The sequence below is a fragment of the Ahaetulla prasina genome, chromosome 9 (genome assembly GCF_028640845.1).
Source record: "Ahaetulla prasina isolate Xishuangbanna chromosome 9, ASM2864084v1, whole genome shotgun sequence".
NCBI lineage: Eukaryota > Metazoa > Chordata > Lepidosauria > Squamata > Colubridae > Ahaetulla > Ahaetulla prasina.
In genome coordinates this window covers 25,488,573-25,508,476 of record NC_080547.1, presented here as the reverse complement: position 1 = coordinate 25,508,476, position 19,904 = coordinate 25,488,573, and positions in this window count along the sequence as shown.

Here is a 19,904-nt window from a genome sequence, read left to right as displayed (position 1 = left end):
GGTCATGCCTTCTTCCATTTCTGCTTGTCTCATACTTTCTTCAGAGGGAATCCTTTGAATGGTCTCATCTCAATTTTTTCATTCCCTGCAAAAAACAAAACAAAAAACAAAAAAACCCCGACTTGCTAAACAAGGGTGGATAATCTCTGCAAAATATGGAATGCTTTTGTATACTCATTTTCCATCTGATCGTTCCTTGTTAGTATTTTTATGAACAGTACACTCTGAACTGAATTAAACTTTTTTAAAATGGCATTCTCATCTTATCTTGATTTGTTTGTTAAAATGTAAAACCATCTGTACTATATATTATGTTTTAATTTTCTCATTGAGCTTTAAAAATTCAGCAACTAAGGTGCTTCTTTCTGTACTAGAGGGCTGCAGAAAAAAAACATAATGAAAAGTATTTTTTCCTGTTTTCTGTAATCAAAAAATAGATTCCCCTCCTCAAGTAAAGTATTTCTTCATTTTCTCCAAAATCTACATGTATCAAAACGTAATTTCATCTTGTCTAAAGCTAGGAATGGTAGTTCTAAGGACCCTTCATACTAGGCAAAAATCTCCACTTGCCATATGGCAATCTGCTACAAGGCACATAATAAGAACAAAATTAGAAGGACTCTTCATAATCCAAGTGGCCCAAAGTGAACAAGTAATGCAAATCAAGTGAATGGTTAATTATTTTTTTTGAAAAATTCATCATTTGTCTAGAGCAGCTGATTGAAAAGCAACCCTGCAATTTAAATTAAGATTATTTGTTCATTTTCAGAATGAAACAGTGTAATTTGATTTATAATCTGCAACGATTTGGATGAGTAATAGTGATCTGAGCAGCTTTGGCCAATTGAATAAGAAAGGATTCTGATGAAGGCAGCTAGAGGTGAAATAGGGAATCTCTTCTAATTCTACACACACACACATACACAGCAGACACAAAGACACACAAGCAAGCAAGCAATTAATTGTTGCCACTGTCTGAGACATCCTAATGCTTTCAACCTTAACCCACTGAAATTTGCATATCATGTATCATTCTTCTTCTTGTCCTAGGACATTGTTATGGTTGGATAAGACACAGTGATTCATTGTGCAACTCCAGCAGCCACTTTCCTTTTAATGAAGTTGCACATTTTGCATATGGATGTGTTAGTTTTCCAGTGTTCTTATGCACATGCATGCATACAGTGCAGTCTCTTTTCTTAAAATACGGGTAGATATCTCCCATGCAGCCTTCATGCTAAAATTACATAGCTTGTATGATCAACTTGCTAGGAGATTATCTTGGAGAGCCTAGCAAGAAATCAGTCAGTCAGTCAGTCAGTCAGTCTGTCTGTCTGTCTGTCTGTCTGTCTGTCTACCTACCTACCTACCTACCTACCTACCTACCTACCTACCTACCTATCTATGTATCTTGGTACCTTTGACTGCCTGGACAAGTGCTTTCAATTTTCTTGGCTTGCCATTGTCTTCTTCCTAGGATTGAGAGAGCGGGACTGGCCATAAGTCACCCAGTTGGCTTTATGCCTAATTCAGGACTAACATTTACCATCTTCACCACTACACCAAACTTGCTCTTATATCCCAATATTGGAACACGGCCAAAAAAAAAAGTCTTTGATTTTCCAAGAAGGTTGGCTAGACTGTTGAGTGAATGGTTGGGGGCTATAAGAAATAGTATGTATGAACTGTGGTACATATGGTTGTTGAAAGGAACAGAGCATTCTCAAGCTGTGTGACAGGGAAAGGTAGAAAGCTCTATGCCTTTATTACTTCAAGTGGAAAATCGAGGCTAGGAGTCACTTGCTTACAATGTTTACAATATTCCTTTGCTTGTCTTTGGTTAAGAAGCAACAGTAGGATCAGGGAAGGCGCTACTGCTTGCCTTCAGGTTAAGCAAAATGCTGACCTTCCTCTATTTCATCAATTTTACCTGTTGAGGGAATTGTTTTCTTATCTTAATCCCAAAGGTAACACAGTGAAATCAAATCAAGCCTTTATTTGCTTACACCTAGTAGACGGAATCTTGCCACATTAAAGCTACAACCTTCTATCCTAAGAATATAAAGAATGAGAGGTTGGGTGAGGCTACCCTAAACCTCTTCTTCCTTCCCTCATCCAATTATTTTCTTATACCTATTAGACAGAATCTTGCAATCTCTTATTTTGGATTTATCTCTGGAACAAATTGCAGTGCTCCTGGTCACAATTCTACCCCACTCCTCCTCCAGGTATACATTCCATCATATCATCTTTGGAATAAATCCACAGTTAAGTTGGGTATGCTTTTATCTTGCTTTTGAAGAATGTTATTTTATATGCCACCGTTTAATATTATGGATAGAAATTTGAAAAAAAAATGATTGCACTTAAGAGAAAAGGTGACAGTTGCATTCCAATCTCTCCCAAATTAATTTCATTATTTGAATCTCTTCCAAGTTAGTATCTATTGCAAAGAAACCAAGCCAATACATTTCTATCTGGGGACAAAATTCCTTTAGGTTGTCATGGAAAGTATTTATCAGTATATTACTAATATTATATTACTAATATAAAAGGGTGATGCTCCTACCCTTTTTCGGTTGCCATGTTTGTGTTGGGAGACTGCTTCAGCTGCCAACTATATTCCTGTTGTCCTTCTAAATACAATAATAAATTAAAGATATTCTATAAAAAATTAGAGAATTTCAGTTCTTGTCTCAGGCTGCTTCATTCTAGCAAGTAGGAACACAACGTTACTGATTAAAATGGATAATGCCAATGCCTTCTACACAACAGCAATAAAGTTGACCAAAATCATGTTAATCACAATTGCTGCATATTGGATTTATGTAAATATATCATCTGGAGAAAAGTAATGAAATTCCCTCTGCATAAAAGTAATGATTTATAAATGTTCTCTTTATTTAGAATTGTGTGTATGTATAAAAGTTCATTCCCACAGCACAAGAAAAGTCTGCATGAAGTAATTGATAATATTATATTAATGAGATACTTTTTTATAACAAAATTTATATTATGATCAGACTACTAATTTTGAGAAAGCAACTTAAATGGATGGTAAATTGGTTGCTTTATCATGACTATATAATATACTGAATCAAATGTAATGAGAAAGTACTTCGTACAGGAAGGAATCTATTGGATAACAAAAATAGTGATGTTGTACTTTTAAATTGCATGAATAAATATTATGACCTACAGGTATTACTAAAGCAGTGAAAATGATTTTATTTGAAACATAGCTAAATGAGCTGACAATAATCTTGCTGATTAAGGAATTTTTAACATTTCTTGTTTGTTACATTGCCGAGAACCTTCATTAATTCATCCAATTTTATTATGACAGGAACGTTTTCAACTATATAAAATATAGACAGTATTTTGCTAGCAAAGGATGGATTTTTTCACTTCCTGTCCTCAGATGTAAAAGATATATTTTATAGTATATATAGTATGTATTTGTATGTGAATACACAATCATAGGTAAAAAATCCCCAAAAACCACTGAATTTGTAAATGTTTTGCTAGAATAGAATGGCATTTTGCCCAAGAGTTTGAAGTTTCAGGTTCTTTTATAGACAGATAAGGGTTCTCATGTCTTATTTGATTACGGTTTATAATAAATCCCCCCCCCCGATGCATCCTTTTATTTCTTTATTTGTTTGTGGAGGGGATGTGCACACACACGCCTTTATTTTTAAAAATACATGGCTGTTTGGGAAACATGCTATCCATACAGTATGTCCTACCAAACAGAGGAAAGGTAGAAATGCGTATTATTCTGAGTTTAGAATGAGAAGGTAGTGGGGCTTTAGAATCTGAAAACTAGCCAGCCCACTCTAGGGGAATAGAGTCCTTTGTGGTGGCATGGCTCATTTCAAAGATGGCTTTTCATGCAGCTGGCAGGAGGCACAGATCCAGCTGCTTCTCAAAGGACAGCAGGAAGTGACAGCCTCCTTGTTTCCACTGGTGGGTGAGGCTTGGTGAAAAATTCCACCTTTGAAAGCAGAACGATCTCTGCAGACAAGGGAGGGATCTAACGTGGCTTCTTTGGAGCTATCAGCATGGGCTGTGCTGGTTTTCTGTTGGGTTGTAGGGTGTGCATTGAAACCTCGGCCACATGTAGAATGCTAACTTAAAATTCAAATTAAATAAGGATAATTAACAATTAACAAAAAGCTAAGCAGACAAGTAATTAGATATTCCCTGACTAGTATTTACTGTAATTTCATGACCCATTCATAATTAACCTCAGACTGTAAAATATATTGATGAGAAGGCGAGGTATGAACTTGTATTAACAGTGACAGAATAATCTGCCAATTAAATTGCATTTCATTCAGGCTTAGAGAAGCAAAAACTGTAATGGATTTTTATTATCTTCCTATACTTTTCTATGCTTGGCACGTGCCACAAGCAAGATTAGGAGTTGATGAAAGGAATAACGATAAAAAAAAACCTTGCCTGGTATCTGTAGTAAGGGGGAAAAAAGTAATATTAAAGAAGGTTTAAAGAAAAACAATAAAAATGTTAAACAGATTTATGCTGCATTGTATTGGTAACACATTCAGAATAGGTTCAATGCACACATCCTAAATTTTAACCTTTTCTCAATATTAAGTATATAGCTGAGCTTCTAGTGCAGAGTTTCAGCAAGAATCTAAAAGCTAACTTAGAAGATGTTGTTCATATCTTTTGAATGTTATGTGCCATAATGTGAAAACATTACTCAATAGTATCTCAGTGATGTCAGAGTGCAGCATTCCAATATGGTAATACGAAGATAATTTTTTATTTTTTCTATTTGTGATTCTTTGCATATTTTTTTTCATTTCACTCTTTAGAGAAAAAAAATAACATGCAAAATATTTTAAAAGTTCTTTCTTTCCAGGAAGCCACATTGTCCAAGCAAAAGATGGATTAAATAGTGTTTTCCAGCCAAGTTCCTAGAAATGGTCCTTTCTTTTTTGTAGATGTCCAGATTCTGGCTTTCACTTTCTCCATTGTGTATTCTATGTAGCAACTGAAGATAAATTCTGCTCTGTTATTTATGATACCCTGTATTTTCTTTTTATCAATTGAAATATTAAATCTATATGCTGCTTTTCCATTATTAGATTCTCAAGGCAGCTTATAGCAATATTTACTTCTTACCACACTAAGATTTCTCATTATTGCAGGTTAGTGTTGCTGCACCATCTGTTTCTTCCAATAGTTTCATTACTAACTAGCATTAATTAAAGAAGTCTGTGTGATTATGTTGTGAGCTCCAAAATAGTTTCCATAACTGTATATCCTACAAACAGCTGCTTTCCTCAAGCATTAACCCTTCACAGCAGTCTACAGAATAAGCCAAAGTATGTCTGTTCAGATAAAAGTTTCACAATTATTTCGTTCTATATAAATATGCTTTGGGCTTCAGTGGTATGATTGAGGGTAAACGCTACTGAAGTCAGTGGTCATTGTTTTTCAGTGTGCTTCTAGATGCAGTTCAAGGAGCTGGTAGTTACCTATAAAGCTCTTTGTGGCATAGGATGCAGTTCTTTGTAGGACTGCCTGGTTGTTCTACCCATCCCACTGGACCCAGCAAGAGAAGCATGTTATGGGTCACACGATTTACAGAATGTCATCTTGCAGGACTCAAGAAGTAATTAATATTAGATTAGTCCAGACCCTACAGACTTTTTAAAAAACTTTTAAGACATGAATGGTTGTCCAAGAATGGGCCTTGCAAGTTTGGTGCAATATGAGTAATATTTGTTTAGATTGGTTTGGCTCTTCGGTTGTTGTACCTCTTTCAGTTGATTGTATTTTCTTTAACGATGTGAAGCCTATCAGAGTCACTATGGTGAGATGGATTTCTATGGAAGTCATCAAAAATAAATAAATAAACGACAGCTTACATAAATGAACAAAGTATGCATTGAGTGAAATTAAGCCTCACATATTGGAAGCCAAAGATAAGCATAAGAACAGGCCTTCTCCTCCTTGGCTGTTTTTGAAACGGTCAAATGGCTCATGTCCTTGGAAGCCTCCTTTGTCTCATTATGGATGTCAGAACCTTCTCTCCCTAATTCTGAATGTTGGATGCCCTCACATTGCTCAGTCTCTGCCATGTGGTCACTGCTGTTATTTCCTTTCCAAGTTATAGGAGTCATAAAATTATACACCAAAGGGAAACCAGTGCAGCAGATGTCACCTCCCTAATTCCCTCAAGTTTCAAACTTGGCTGTGATCGGTGGCATAAACAGACACATCACTATTCATGTACCAACTAACAACAGAGACATGCAATCATCATTAAGGTGCTGCTCTAAAACTTTCTAAAACCTTCACTGGATTGCATTGTCATTAGATTTATATTTTAAATACATACATAGACATCACACACAGACTTGCAGAGAGATATAAAGAGATAGAGATTGAGATAAAAATTGAGACAGAGAGGGAGAGCGTGAAAGAGATAAAGATGAATATAGAAATGGGATAGAGATAGAGAGGTAGAGGTGGAGAGAGAGAATTTGTTACATACTGGAATCAAACATCATTTATAATATTGACATTTATTACATATTAGTCAGCTCAAGGTCTGATTATTTGAGGAAGAAAAATGCCCAGAAGTCTCATTGTCCCCTAAACTTACACTGTATTTTTATTATTATTCCAGCCAGCCTGGCATAGGTTAGCAGCTATTATGAAGTTTACAAGAGTGAATTAAGATGTATCAATGAGTTACTATTTTAGAGGGTTCTTTATTGAGTGTTGAGTGAGAAACTGAAAGTTGGCTCTTCTGGCAATAGTTGAAGAAGTGTGAACTTAGCTCGTGATGTCTTGATTGATGGGCGTCTTTTATAGAGGATCTTTGATGAGAAAGGAGTGATTGTCTTAATAGGCTAATTATCTTCAGAGAATAATGCCTATCCCATTTGTGTAGCAAAATGACAAGGTAGATTGAGTTCTTGCCATTTTTACAAATGATAGATAACATCGCTCTCTTGTGAAAGCAGCAAAAAACCAAGAGAGCAAAAGTGCCAGTTGGACAAGAACATCTGCTTTCTTTATATAGCAATTTTTTTTAAAAAAAACTAATAAAAATAACTGAAGGAATAAATACGATTTGCAGTCATCTTCTTCACTTCTGAATTCTATCACTTCATTCTTCTGCATGCCTAATATTCTCCTCGTTGGATCTGTTTGCAGGGCTAATTTAATTGTAAGTTTTCCAAATCCCAAAGCTGCCTTTGCTTCTAGACTTCTAAGGGCAGCACCTGGGGGAGGAGACAGTCCTATTCACTTTGGAGCATACATTTTTTAAACAAACCAACAAACAAAAATATACTTAACCACAACTCCAGCACGGGAAGAATCTCCATCCCAGGGCCCAAGATTAGTGAGTGAGCCCATAGTCCCTTGGCACTTACCATTCCAGCTGCCCTCGGTATGAATTGCTTATCTTTGGACAATAGGACACAGACACTATAATTTGGTGTGTGATCATTGATACGCCCCCTCCTTTGTCTTCCTTTCAAAGCCAATATACTAGGCCCAGATGGGTTAATACATAATGCAAACGCGCAAGTAATTGGTTGCCTTTGTGTAGCAGTCAGTCATAGCTCACTGTCCCTCTGATCCACTATTAGTGGTCATGCAAACACTCCTTCCACCTAATTAAGCACAGCTTTGAAATCTCCCTTCCCAATGATGTTTCCCTCCCAAGCTAGAGATTCACACATGAGCCCCTACCTGTTAAACCTACTATCTCACACTCTTCTGGGACAAAACATCTCTGGCCTTACCCAGGTGACCAAGCTGCTGGGGATGTTAGGACCTAAAGGGAGGGTGGAGTGATGAATGATCTTCAGCAAAGTCTAGATTAAAGAGCTGAAAATGGGATGTTAATAAACCCCAAGTCACTAATTTAGAGAACACATGGTCTCCAGGCTAAACCCAGTGCTTGAAACAATGAGAAGGGATAGACAAGGCATTAGGTAGGCAGCCCTCTTTTCAAAGTCAGCTTTTTTTGGTGTTCTGGAAATGTGCAGGACAGTCAAGGTGTTGAGGTATGTTAACTAATTCACCTGAACATATTCATGAGTCCAATCCTGGCAACTTCTGGACAAGCCATCAGCCATTTACTTATAGTATTTAGCTTTTCTTTCTGCTTTGAAGAGTCTGAATTGCAAAGGGGGATAAAGACAGTGGAGTTACAGCTGAAAGCAAGCTGTCTTGAAACATTCCTTAAACATTCATATTGAGAACAATTGGTTGTAAAATAAAAGTCACGTTTTGAGGCACTGCATGCATTTTCTGTAAGCAATTCATGACAGTGTTTAAAGCAGGGATAAAGTGAATGAAAATTGGGATTTAGTGACAGATCTCAGGGTGATTTGTAGAAGAGTCAAACAAAGGCAATAGTTTAAAAGTGCTTTTTCTACCGCAAAACTGTTTGGAGGTGATGAAGGAATGAAGTAGTAAAAGAATATTGACATTTTAAAAATTTATTCAGATTTAAAAGAAGAAATCTCATGAATCTTTATAAACAGATTACTTTATAGGAAAAGTGCCACCTTTGAAATGCTCAGTTTGAGTAATTCTGATCCTCACATAATGGCAGAACCAAGCAAGAGCATCTAAAGTTGGCTTAACTGAAGGACAAAAGAAATATTTTCTTTGCTTCTGTACTTTTCCATTAATTCAAGCCATAGATTCTGGTTGGCAGAAAGTTTTATCCCTCTGAGAAACGGAAGGAGCAGCATTCAGCTCCCAATCATTAATCAGAAAACAAACAACAAAAGATACAGAGAATCTGTTCGATTGTGGTGTGATGCAAACCAAATTCATGAACAAGATGTGACTAGGGATCTGATTCTAAACTCTTAGGCTTCTCATTGGGTTATAGTATCTTAGAATGGGTGGGACATTTACAGATGATGCCCTGCTGTCTTATCAGCAAAGTTCAGATGAACATCTGAGGTTTGCAGATGGTAATACTAAGAAGGCAATAGTAGGAAGGAAGGGAGGATTATTCTTCTGTGTTATACAGGCTGTCCTCGACGTACCACCACAACTAAGCCCAGAATCTATATTGCTTAAGTGAGAAATTTGTTAAGTGAGTTTTGTCCCATTTTATGACTTGCCACATTTGTTAACTGATTCACTGCCATTGTTAAATTAGATTGTGACTCTGGCTTCCCCATTGACTTTGCTTGTCAGATGGTCACAAAAAGGGATCCCATGACCCCAGGACATTACAACCATCATAAATATGAACCAGCAGTTAAGCATCCAAATGTAAATCACGTGACCATGGGGATCCTGCAATGGACATAACTGAAAAATTGTCATTTTTTCAGTGTTGTTGTAACTTCGAATGGTCCCTAAATGAACTGTTGTAAATTGAAGACTCCCTATACAAAGATCAATGTTTTGCGGTAATGTTTTTTAAAATTGCCAGCTCAGTATCTTCTTCCTTCATTCTTTTATGACCAACTCAGGTCTTTCAGTTCCATCTTTAACTGGACTCTTTTTTGCAGATATTGTCTCTCTATCTTTCTTATTTTACAGTTTGGGACCCTTCACTGGAAAAACCAGCTATGTTATTGCTATCAAGTGGCACATCCAATATGTACAAATAGGCAGCTGAGTGAGGAAGGGGCTACGTAGTTTTTCAAAGGGTGTGTTAAATATTTAGGTCTGACAAGGATTTATATTCTAAGCATTATCCTTTCAGGTTCATGGTATTTATAGGTTCAGTTGTTTCTTCATGCATATTTTTGTCTTTTGCCATTATCCTTGCCTTCACCAATATTTTGTTCCATTTAGCACTTCCAATTATTATTGTCAGTGGTAAATGAAAATTTAGCTTTTAACGGCTAGCTGTGTTGGATCCATGATAATCAGCACATGAAGAAATCTAAGCTCTGTCTTATCATTAATATCAGTTTTACTTTACATTTCATTCTGCTTCTGATTTTTTAATAATGAACAACCCTTTGAGCTTCTGAATACATGCAGGGCAGTCCTCCTGGACTTACACCAATGTAAGACCAATTAGGACGACAGCCTTAGTTCCTTAAGTGTTCGTTTTCAATGCTATGTATTATGCACAACATTGTGGCAATAAATTTTGTAAGCACGATGGCATAAGATGTTCAGATGCTCATTAACTTTAGATGGTTTAAAGGGGAATATGCAAGTACATGGGCCCATACATCAACTGTTAGCCAGGAGAGCTAATTGAGCTTCAGGATTCAAAGTGATGTGCCATATGATGCCAATTGCAATAGCAGAGAAGGACCAGACCTTCCTTGGGAGTGTCCTAGCAGCTTCTGAGGATTGGGAGAAACAAAACTTTGTTCCAGTAGAAATTTTGACAAGCTTTAACTTTTATTACTTAGATTAGTCAATCTTGGAACTATTGAGCAAAAGGTGGCCACGCCAAACATAGAAATCTTTCTGTGACCAATGACAAAGCCCTGATATTCTCTAAGACAAGTTGTCTCTTATTCTTAATAGTCTAGAATACTTCCTACCGTTTTATTTTTCATTTTCTGGGCATGTTGCCATTTTTCTAGAAACTCTGCACCATTTTTATGGGGACCTGTGTATGCTTACAGGCATGCCTGAAAACGATGCTAGGTTTGGAGAACCCTGTTTTGCAACTGCATGAATGGAACCCGCTGAGTTTTATTCATGTGGTTAAATAATCTTGGCTTAGCATAAGGTAAACTCGACCATGCATTCCTAACATTTTTATCAAAATGTTTTATCAGATTTGTTTACTTCTTACAATACCAGCATCATTCAGTGTAATTGCTCCCTAAGTTTTGGTAAATCTCCTGAGCAGTTTCAGTATTATACAGAATACCTCCCTTCCATGCTAACCCTGACCTCAGACTGCAGAATCGTAATTAATGTTCTCAGGACTATTTCCCTGTTTTCCAATGTAAAACTGCTGAGGGTCCATTGGGATACTCCACTATCAAGATAGAGCAGTGATGGCTAACCTTTTTGCTGTTGTGTGCCAAAAGCGGGTGGAAGCGAGGGTGGGGGAGTTGCATGCGTGTGCCCACAACCATAATTCAATGCCTCCCCCACGCCTCTCTACCCCGCGCATGCATGTGCTGCCCCCCACGCTTCCCCCACTTTTGGCACACAACAGCAAAAAGGTTACCAGTGGGCCCAGTAGGCCCGTTTTTCACCGTCCCCAGGCTCCAAAGTCTTTCTTGGAGCCTGGGGAGGGCAAAAACGGCATTCCCCACCACCCCCAGAGGCCCTCCAGAGGCCAGAAATGGCCCATTTCCAGACTTCCAGTGGGACTGGAAGGCCCGTTTTTCACCCTCCCCAGGCTCTAGAGGCTTTCTTGGAGCCTGGGGAGGGCGAAAACGGCCTTCTACACCCCCTGAGGCCCTCCAGAGGCCGGAACCGGCCTGTTTCCTGACTTCCAATGGCCCTGCAAAGCCTGAAAATCAGCTGGCTAGTGCGTGCATATGCACTGGAGCTGAGCTAGAGCAATGCTCACATGCCTACAGATATGGCTCCATGTGCCACCTGTGGCACATGTGCCATAGGTTCACCATCATGGAGATAGAGGATTTTATGCCGTTGGTCTTTCCTACCTAATAAGATTTTATATCTGGGCAACATCTCAGGAAGAAAACCGATCCATCCACCCACTACAATAATCACAATTCTAGGCAGCATCTCAAGAAACAATTCTCCCAACATTTGTGTGCAAGGATGTAGGGTAGATCAGTGACAAGGGGAGGGACCATTCTGAACAGTCAGTCAGAATTGTGGATGTTGTAAAAAGCCTACCTTTTGTTTTTCCTTTTTGTTTCTGAAGGTCATCTGAATTTGGAAAGTAAATTGGCAAAGCTATTATTTTCCTGCCGATCTAAGTATGTTGTGTTTTAATGCATCATTTATCTTTCTGTGGCTATAGGTTTTCCAGCATACAGTATTACGCTAAGAAGTTCTGACTTTGCAGTGGGATATATGGATTTTAGTTTTACCTTCCACCATTTAAAGAACAACCCATTAAGCTCAAAGAGAAGAATTGTATTATAAACAAGTTAAAGAGCTCAAGGTATACTAGATTGGAAATGCAAAGAATATTGTGTACTATTGAAAGGATTGAAAGGAAAGGAACTGAAATGGCAGGACCTGGACATACAAGAGACATTTTCTTGATGACCCACTAAATAAAATAGTTCAAAGGAATCTGAACTCAATTCCTTTATTTATGGGAAGGGTAGTTGCATTAGTCTGCTGTAGGCTATATCAGCAAGAAATCTTATCTCATCTGGAAGACCAGCACATATATAAAATAACCTCAGCTTAAGTTTAAGAAATCACTTTTTCAGAGTAAACACAATATTTTAAAACAATGTTAGATCTTTAAATAATAGGGTGCAGGCTCATTTATTTAAGGATATTCATGCCATATTTTAAACAAATGCTTTTTTAGGGCAGTTTATGATAATCCAATGTCTACCAATTTAACCTAAAAGAACAGCACCAAACTAATAACATCTTCAAACGCTCAATATAAATATCAGCCATTTAATAAACAAAACAGTTGCAAGGTAGTAGCAAATAAATTTAGATTTCACATGAAAAACACAGCTGTTCATGCAGATGTTTAAAATTATCATTTGCACCATTCCCTTTTTTGGCATTGGTCATACAAGTTATGTCAGATAGAGGGAATCATATTAGCCTTTCCTATTGCTGCTTCGGGGATGCAGTGACTCAGTAGCTAAGACACTGAGCTTGTCGATCAAAAGGTTGGCAGTTCAGTGGTTCGAATCCCTAATGCCGCGTAACAGGGTGAGCTCCCATTACTTGCCCCAGCTTCTGCCAACCTAGCAGTTTGAAAGCACATAAAATATGCAAGTAGAAAAATAGGGACCACCTTTGGTGGGAAGGTAACAGCGTTCCATGTGCCTTTGGCATTTAGTCATGCCAGCCACATGACCACGGAGACGTCTTCGGACAGTGCTGGCTCTTTGGCTTAGAAATGGAGATGAACACTGCCCCCTAGAGTTAGGAACGATTAGCACGTATGTGCAAGGGGAACCTTTACCTTTACTTTAGTGCTATCTATCTATCTATCTATCTATCTATCTATCTATCTATCTATCTATCTATCTATCTATCTATCTATCTATCTATCTATCTATCCATCCATCCATCCATCCATCCATCCATCTATCTGTTTTGTTTATTAAATATATAGTTAATAAATAGTTTTGTTTATTAAATGGCTGATATATAGGAATAGGAAATGCTAATATTTATATATAATAGATGAATTTGGATAACTAGAAGGAATTATTTTGCCTATAGACATTTATTCAGTTCAGCTACTTCTTTGCTTCCTATGTTAACAAATTCATTCAAATCATTATTACCTTCTGGCTATTCCTGATGTAATTCTACTCTGTTTTGTTTTTATCTCCAAAAAACTGAATTCACCCATAACTACAACTGCGGTGTGATAACTACTAATGAAAAATGCTGCATTAATTTCTGATACTAGATCCCATCAAACACATCTTTCTTGGTGGCTTCTAAAATCTATTATTCCATGAATGTATCAGAGTGTCTGGAAGAATTAATTTATCCTTAAGTCTTGCTTCCCTATCCATTAGTGACACTGTAGTGTGGCTAACAATTCCAAAGAGGACTTTCAGAGCACTTCATTACCATGCAAATGGAGGTGGCTTTTTTTTCTTTACAGACGTAGCCCTAGCTAGAGGATTACATGATAGCTTTAAAGAGAGCATATGCAGGGCACAAATTATTAGAGTCATCAATATTTATGCAGCCGATAAAATTCCTATCTGACAGGTGCAGCTTCTGCCAATCTGAGCCATAGAAACAAAGCTTCACTGTAAAATTTAAGGCTTATTATCAAAGCAGTGTATATTATTGAAACAAACTGGGATTGATTTTAGGGTAATCTTGATTTAACTATCTGGCAAGAAACTGGGATGGCTTCAACACAGTGGTGGGTTTCAAAAATTTTTACTACATGTTCTGTGGATGTGGCTTGGTGGGCGTGGTGTGGCTTGGTGGGCGTGGCAGGGGAAGGTTACTGCAAAATCCCCATTTCCTCCCAATCAGCTGGGACACGGGAGGCAGAGACTAGATGGGGGGCGGGGCCAGTCAGAATTTTTACTACTGGTTCTCCGAACTACTCAAAATTTCTGCTACCGGTTCTCCAGAACTGGTCAGAACCTGCTGAAACCTACCTCTGCTTCAACAACCAAAGAACATTGGGGCCAGACTGGGCTCCTTTGAGTTGCTTGGTATTGTTAGATTCGGGCAATAACGAGACAGGAGACCAGATGAGTGACAACAGCTCTTTAGTTTATAGTGAACCCAGCAAAGAACGTCCGGCAAAACCCCTCTTTATATACAGTTTTCTCCGGTGCATTAACCAATCAGGAACGTGCAAGTTCCCGCCTAAATTTCCCTCCAAAACTCTTAAAGATACATTACACTCCTCCCCTCCCAGAACGCATTGTAACTATTTTTACATAACATTAACATATTATTTTTCTACGTAGTCACGCAGGTAGGCTGGGCGTTTCCTAACTCGCTCAGACCTGCGCACTTCATTCTTGGGGAGTGAGTCGAGCTGTTTGGAGGGACTGTGAGTTCCTCCAAGCTCCTCCTCTAGGCTATCCAGCCCTGGATTATTTGCAGAGTTGTCCCTGCAGTCCTCCTGAGGGCCCGGTTGGCGTCGCTGGACTTCGTCGAACTCAGATAAGTCCCTCGTTTGCCCCGGGTTTGAGTCAGCTGTGAATTCAAACATTGGATAGTCAGGGCCTGGTTGATTTTTGTCTCTGTTACTTGCTAGCCTTTTGCGTATTTGATCTATGTGGCGTCTCCATACCCGGCCATCCTCCATATCCACAATATATGATTTTGGACCGGTTACCCCTATAATCGTTCCTTTTAACCAGGTTGGGCCTTCGCTATAGTTGTGTGCCCACACCTGGTCCCCGACTGTCATTTCCCTCGTTTTTCCTTGTGTTCCCTTGTACCCGTCTGGGGTGTATGTGGGGTTTAGTCGGTCTAGTTGGCACCTGAGTTTCCGTCCCATTAATAGTTCCGCCGGGCTACGGCCAGTTGCTACACAGGGGGTTCTGTGTTGGACTGCAAGGAAAGTGTCTATCTTTAATTGCCAGTCGCCCGGCCTTATTCTAGAGAGCGCCTCTTTGGCGCTCCGAATGAAACGTTCTGCAAGTCCGTTCGTCGCCGGGTGGAAAGGCGCCGAGAGGACATGTCTGATGCCCTCCTCCGCTAGGTACCCCTCAAACTGTGTTGCCGTGAATTGCGGGCCGTTATCGGATACCAGGGTGTCGGGCAACCCATGGGTGACGAATAGGTGTCTCAGGACTGAGATAACGGCTTCTGCCGTTGTGGATTTCATTAGGATAATCTCTAACCATTTCGAAAAGGCATCGACTACGATTAAAAAGGTTTGCCCATGAAATGGCCCAGCAAAATCTATGTGAATCCTAGACCATGGCCCCTGTGGTTTCTCCCATTCCCTGATAGGGGCCGTGGGGGGTAGTGGCCTCGACTCTTGACAGGGTTGACATCTCCCTATCTCGTCACTAATTTCATTGTCCATCCTGGGCCACCACACATAGCTCCTTGCTAGACTCTTCATCCGAACTATACCCGGGTGGCCCACATGCAACAGTTCTAGTACCTTTTTCCGTAATTTTCCGGAATAACCACCCTATCCCCCATAACAGACACCCCTTGAACAGATAATTCTTCCGTTTCTTCGCAAAGTCCTGAAACGCGCGGCGCAGCGGCCATCCCTCAACACCCATCCAATCACAGTCCTTATGGTAATGTCCTTGTAAGACGCCCTTGCCACTTCCTTGGAAGTGACAGGCCAGCGTCCCAAGAGTCAATCAGTAGGACGGGTATCCCTGGGGCTGGATCTTCAATAGTCTCTGGTAGCGGGCATCTGCTCAAAGCGTCCGCATGCCCCATCTCCTTTCCCGGGCGGTGGATCAGCTTGTAAGTATGCCGCCAGGAAAATAGTCCATCGAGTTAGTCTGGGTGACAGTGCCACGGGCGTGGGCGGTCGCCCGCTAACAGGCCCAACAGGGGTCTGTGGTCCTTCCACCATTTAAAGAACAACCCATTAAGCTCAAAGAGAAGAATTGTATTATATTATGTCTATTGATCGTTTGCTGCTTTGCAGGTCTCTTAAGAAACAGATGGTGTGGAGTATAAATCTGTTATAAAAGCAGATTCTTTTCCGTTGCACATGAGATTATGCAAAACTGCATGAAGCAAAGCAGAAGTTTTTTTCCCCCAATCCATTTCAGAATCATAAAATAATGCTGCTTTTTTTCCAGAGGTATCTTAAATAGCGTCTCATGATTAAACCAAAAAGACCTCTGGTCACTACAGGCTTAATTTCAAATGCTGGAAGAATCATAGTAGGGGCCTCTGATTATGAATATATAATGCAACCAGTGCATAGCACCAAATTGTTCTTTGGAATTACTCCTATGGATGAAAACTCACAGGTGATTTTATATTGCAGCTTGCTCCCTGCTTCAATTGAGAGGAGAATTCACAATTCCAAGGAGATAATTATATTACATGAATAATAAGTAAAAGCATAGATATACTATGCGCATGAAGCCCATTTTTAGGAACCAGCAAAAGCTTCCCTGTGCTTCTGGAAAATACATACAGGTAGTCCTCAATTTACAAGCTCAAAATTTCTGTTCTTAAGCAAGACAGTTGTTAAGTGAGTTTGGCCCATTTTACAGTCTTTTTGGAATAGTTGTTACGCTAATTACTGCAGTTGTTAAGTGATTTATGCAGTTATTAAGTGAATCTGGCTTCCCACATTGATTTTTTTCTTGTCCTAAGCCAGTGGAAAGGTTATAAATGGTGATCACTCGATCCCAGGACAGGATAACTGTCATAAATACATGACAGCTGCCAATCACCCGTATTTTTATCATGATGTCCGTGGGGTCGTAAGTGTGAAAAATGGTCATAAGTCATTTTTTTCAGTGCCATTGGAACTTCGAATGGTCACTGAATGAATGATTGTAAGTCGAGGACCAGCTGTATACACCAACAGCAATTTGTAGTAAAGCCAAATCCTTCAATATTGAGTTTTGACATCATTGCAGTAGTATGATTTGTCTAAAGCATTTAAACTGCAGACTGCTGTGTCTGAAAACAAAAAAATTAGTAAAGCAGGAAAAGTAGTAAAACACACCATTTAATTTCACATTATCAGGAGCTTTTAAAAAGTTCATCTTTCCTGGGTGCTAGGAAACCTCCAAACAGTTATTTAAGTTGCATGTAGAATTAAACAGGGATTCAGCTCACTCTGAAAAAAAGCTGACCTGAAGCAACCTGAAGCATATCTTTAGTATATGAATGCTTCTTTGGTGATGCACTGAATATACACATATATTGGGACCTTTCTAAAGCTTTCTCAATCTCATACTGAGATTCTTTGGCATCTCAATAAAATGGGTCTCAGGTCAGACCCTGGGATTTCTCCGAGATGAAGCACGGCCAAATCCAGCCTGCTTTCTGCTAACAGCAGAATTAGGGAGACAGAAACCAAGCTGAAAGCGATGTGCATGTCTTTGTATACATATACATACTTATATTTTATGATAATCCAATGTCTACCAATTTAACCTAAAAGAACAGCACCAAACTAATAACATCTTCAAACGCTCAATATAAATATCAGCCATTTAATAAACAAAACAGTTGCAAGGTAGTAGCAAATAAATTTAGATTTCACATGAAAAACACAGCTGTTCATGCAGATGTTTAAAATTATCATTTGCACCATTCCCTTTTTTGGCATTGGTCATACAAGTTATGTCAGATAGAAGGAATCATATTAGCCTTTCCTATTGCTGCTTCGGGGATGCAGTGACTCAGTAGCTAAGACACTGAGCTTGTCGATCAAAAGGTTGGCAGTTCAGTGGTTCGAATCCCTAATGCCGCGTAACAGGGTGAGCTCCCGTTACTTGCCCCAGCTTCTGCCAACCTAGCAGTTTGAAAGCACATAAAATATGCAAGTAGAAAAATAGGGACCACCTTTGGTGGGAAGGTAACAGCGTTCCATGCGCCTTTGGCATTTAGTCATGCCAGCCACATGACCACGGAGACGTCTTCGGACAGTGCTGGCTTTTCGGCTTTGAAACGGAGATGAGCACCGCCCCCTAGAGTTAGGAATGATTAGCACGTATGTGCAAGGGGAACCTTTACCTTTACTTTAGTGCTATCTATCTATCTATCTATCTATCTATCTATCTATCTATCTATCTATCTATCTATCTATCTATCTATCTATCTATCTATCTATCTATCTATCCATCCATCCATCCATCCATCCATCCATCTATCTGTTTTGTTTATTAAATATATAGTTAATAAATAGTTTTGTTTATTAAATGGCTGATATATAGGAATAGGAAATGCTAATATTTATATATAATAGATGAATTTGGATAACTAGAAGGAATTATTTTGCCTATAGACATTTATTCAGTTCAGCTACTTCTTTGCTTCCTATGTTAACAAATTCATTCAAATCATTATTACCTTCTGGCTATTCCTGATGTAATTCTACTCTGTTTTGTTTTTATCTCCAAAAAACTGAATTCACCCATAACTACAACTGCGGTGTGATAACTACTAATGAAAAATGCTGCATTAATTTCTGATACTAGATCCCATCAAACACATCTTTCTTGGTGGCTTCTAAAATCTATTATTCCATGAATGTATCAGAGTGTCTGGAAGAATTAATTTATCCTTAAGTCTTGCTTCCCTATCCATTAGTGACACTGTAGTGTGGCTAACAATTCCAAAGAGGACTTTCAGAGCACTTCATTACCATGCAAATGGAGGTGGCTTTTTTTTCTTTACAGACGTAGCCCTAGCTAGAGGATTACATGATAGCTTTAAAGAGAGCATATGCAGGGCACAAATTATTAGAGTCATCAATATTTATGCAGCCGATAAAATTCCTATCTGACAGGTGCAGCTTCTGCCAATCTGAGCCATAGAAACAAAGCTTCACTGTAAAATTTAAGGCTTATTATCAAAGCAGTGTATATTATTGAAACAAACTGGGATTGATTTTAGGGTAATCTTGATTTAACTATCTGGCAAGAAACTGGGATGGCTTCAACACAATGGTGGGTTTCAAAAATTTTTACTACATGTTCTGTGGATGTGGCTTTAGGGCGAATGGAACCCTCCTAGCCTTCAACCTGATGGGGGCAACCTGGGGTCTAAATTGAAGGAAATAGGGGTCCCTCGTACTTGCCCAAGCCATCTTCAAAACGTCCTCGAACTCCTTCAGCAGTTCACTCTTGAGGTCGATTTCACCACGGAACACCCGGTCACTCCCATGCCCAAAGCCGGAACCAGTCAAGTCCAAGCAAACTTGGTAAGGTTCCGTCGACTATGGTGATTGGCAGGGTTTTCTTGAACTGTCCATACTTGACTTGGACTGGCGTTCCCCTCGCACAGGAATTCGGTTTCCTTGGTAGTCTTGAACTCGTATATGCTGGGACTGTAACCTGCGCTCGCGATGGCTGGCAAGTCCCTCTTGAGGTGTCCCATGACATCATTGTGATAGATGAGCGGTGTCCACCTCCATCTTGCAAGGTACCCCTTGACGTGTACCTTTGTAAAATCTTTTCTCTAGCAGCGTCGATGCTAGGGCTACTCTTGCTGAAGTCTGGTTTAACCGCGCCCTTTTGAATGGACCAATCCCGGGCGCTTTGCGGTTCCGTGCTCTGATTGGTCGGTTTGAATTTTGGCGGGAAGGTTGGGGACTCGACAGGCCTGCGCTATGTGACCTTCTT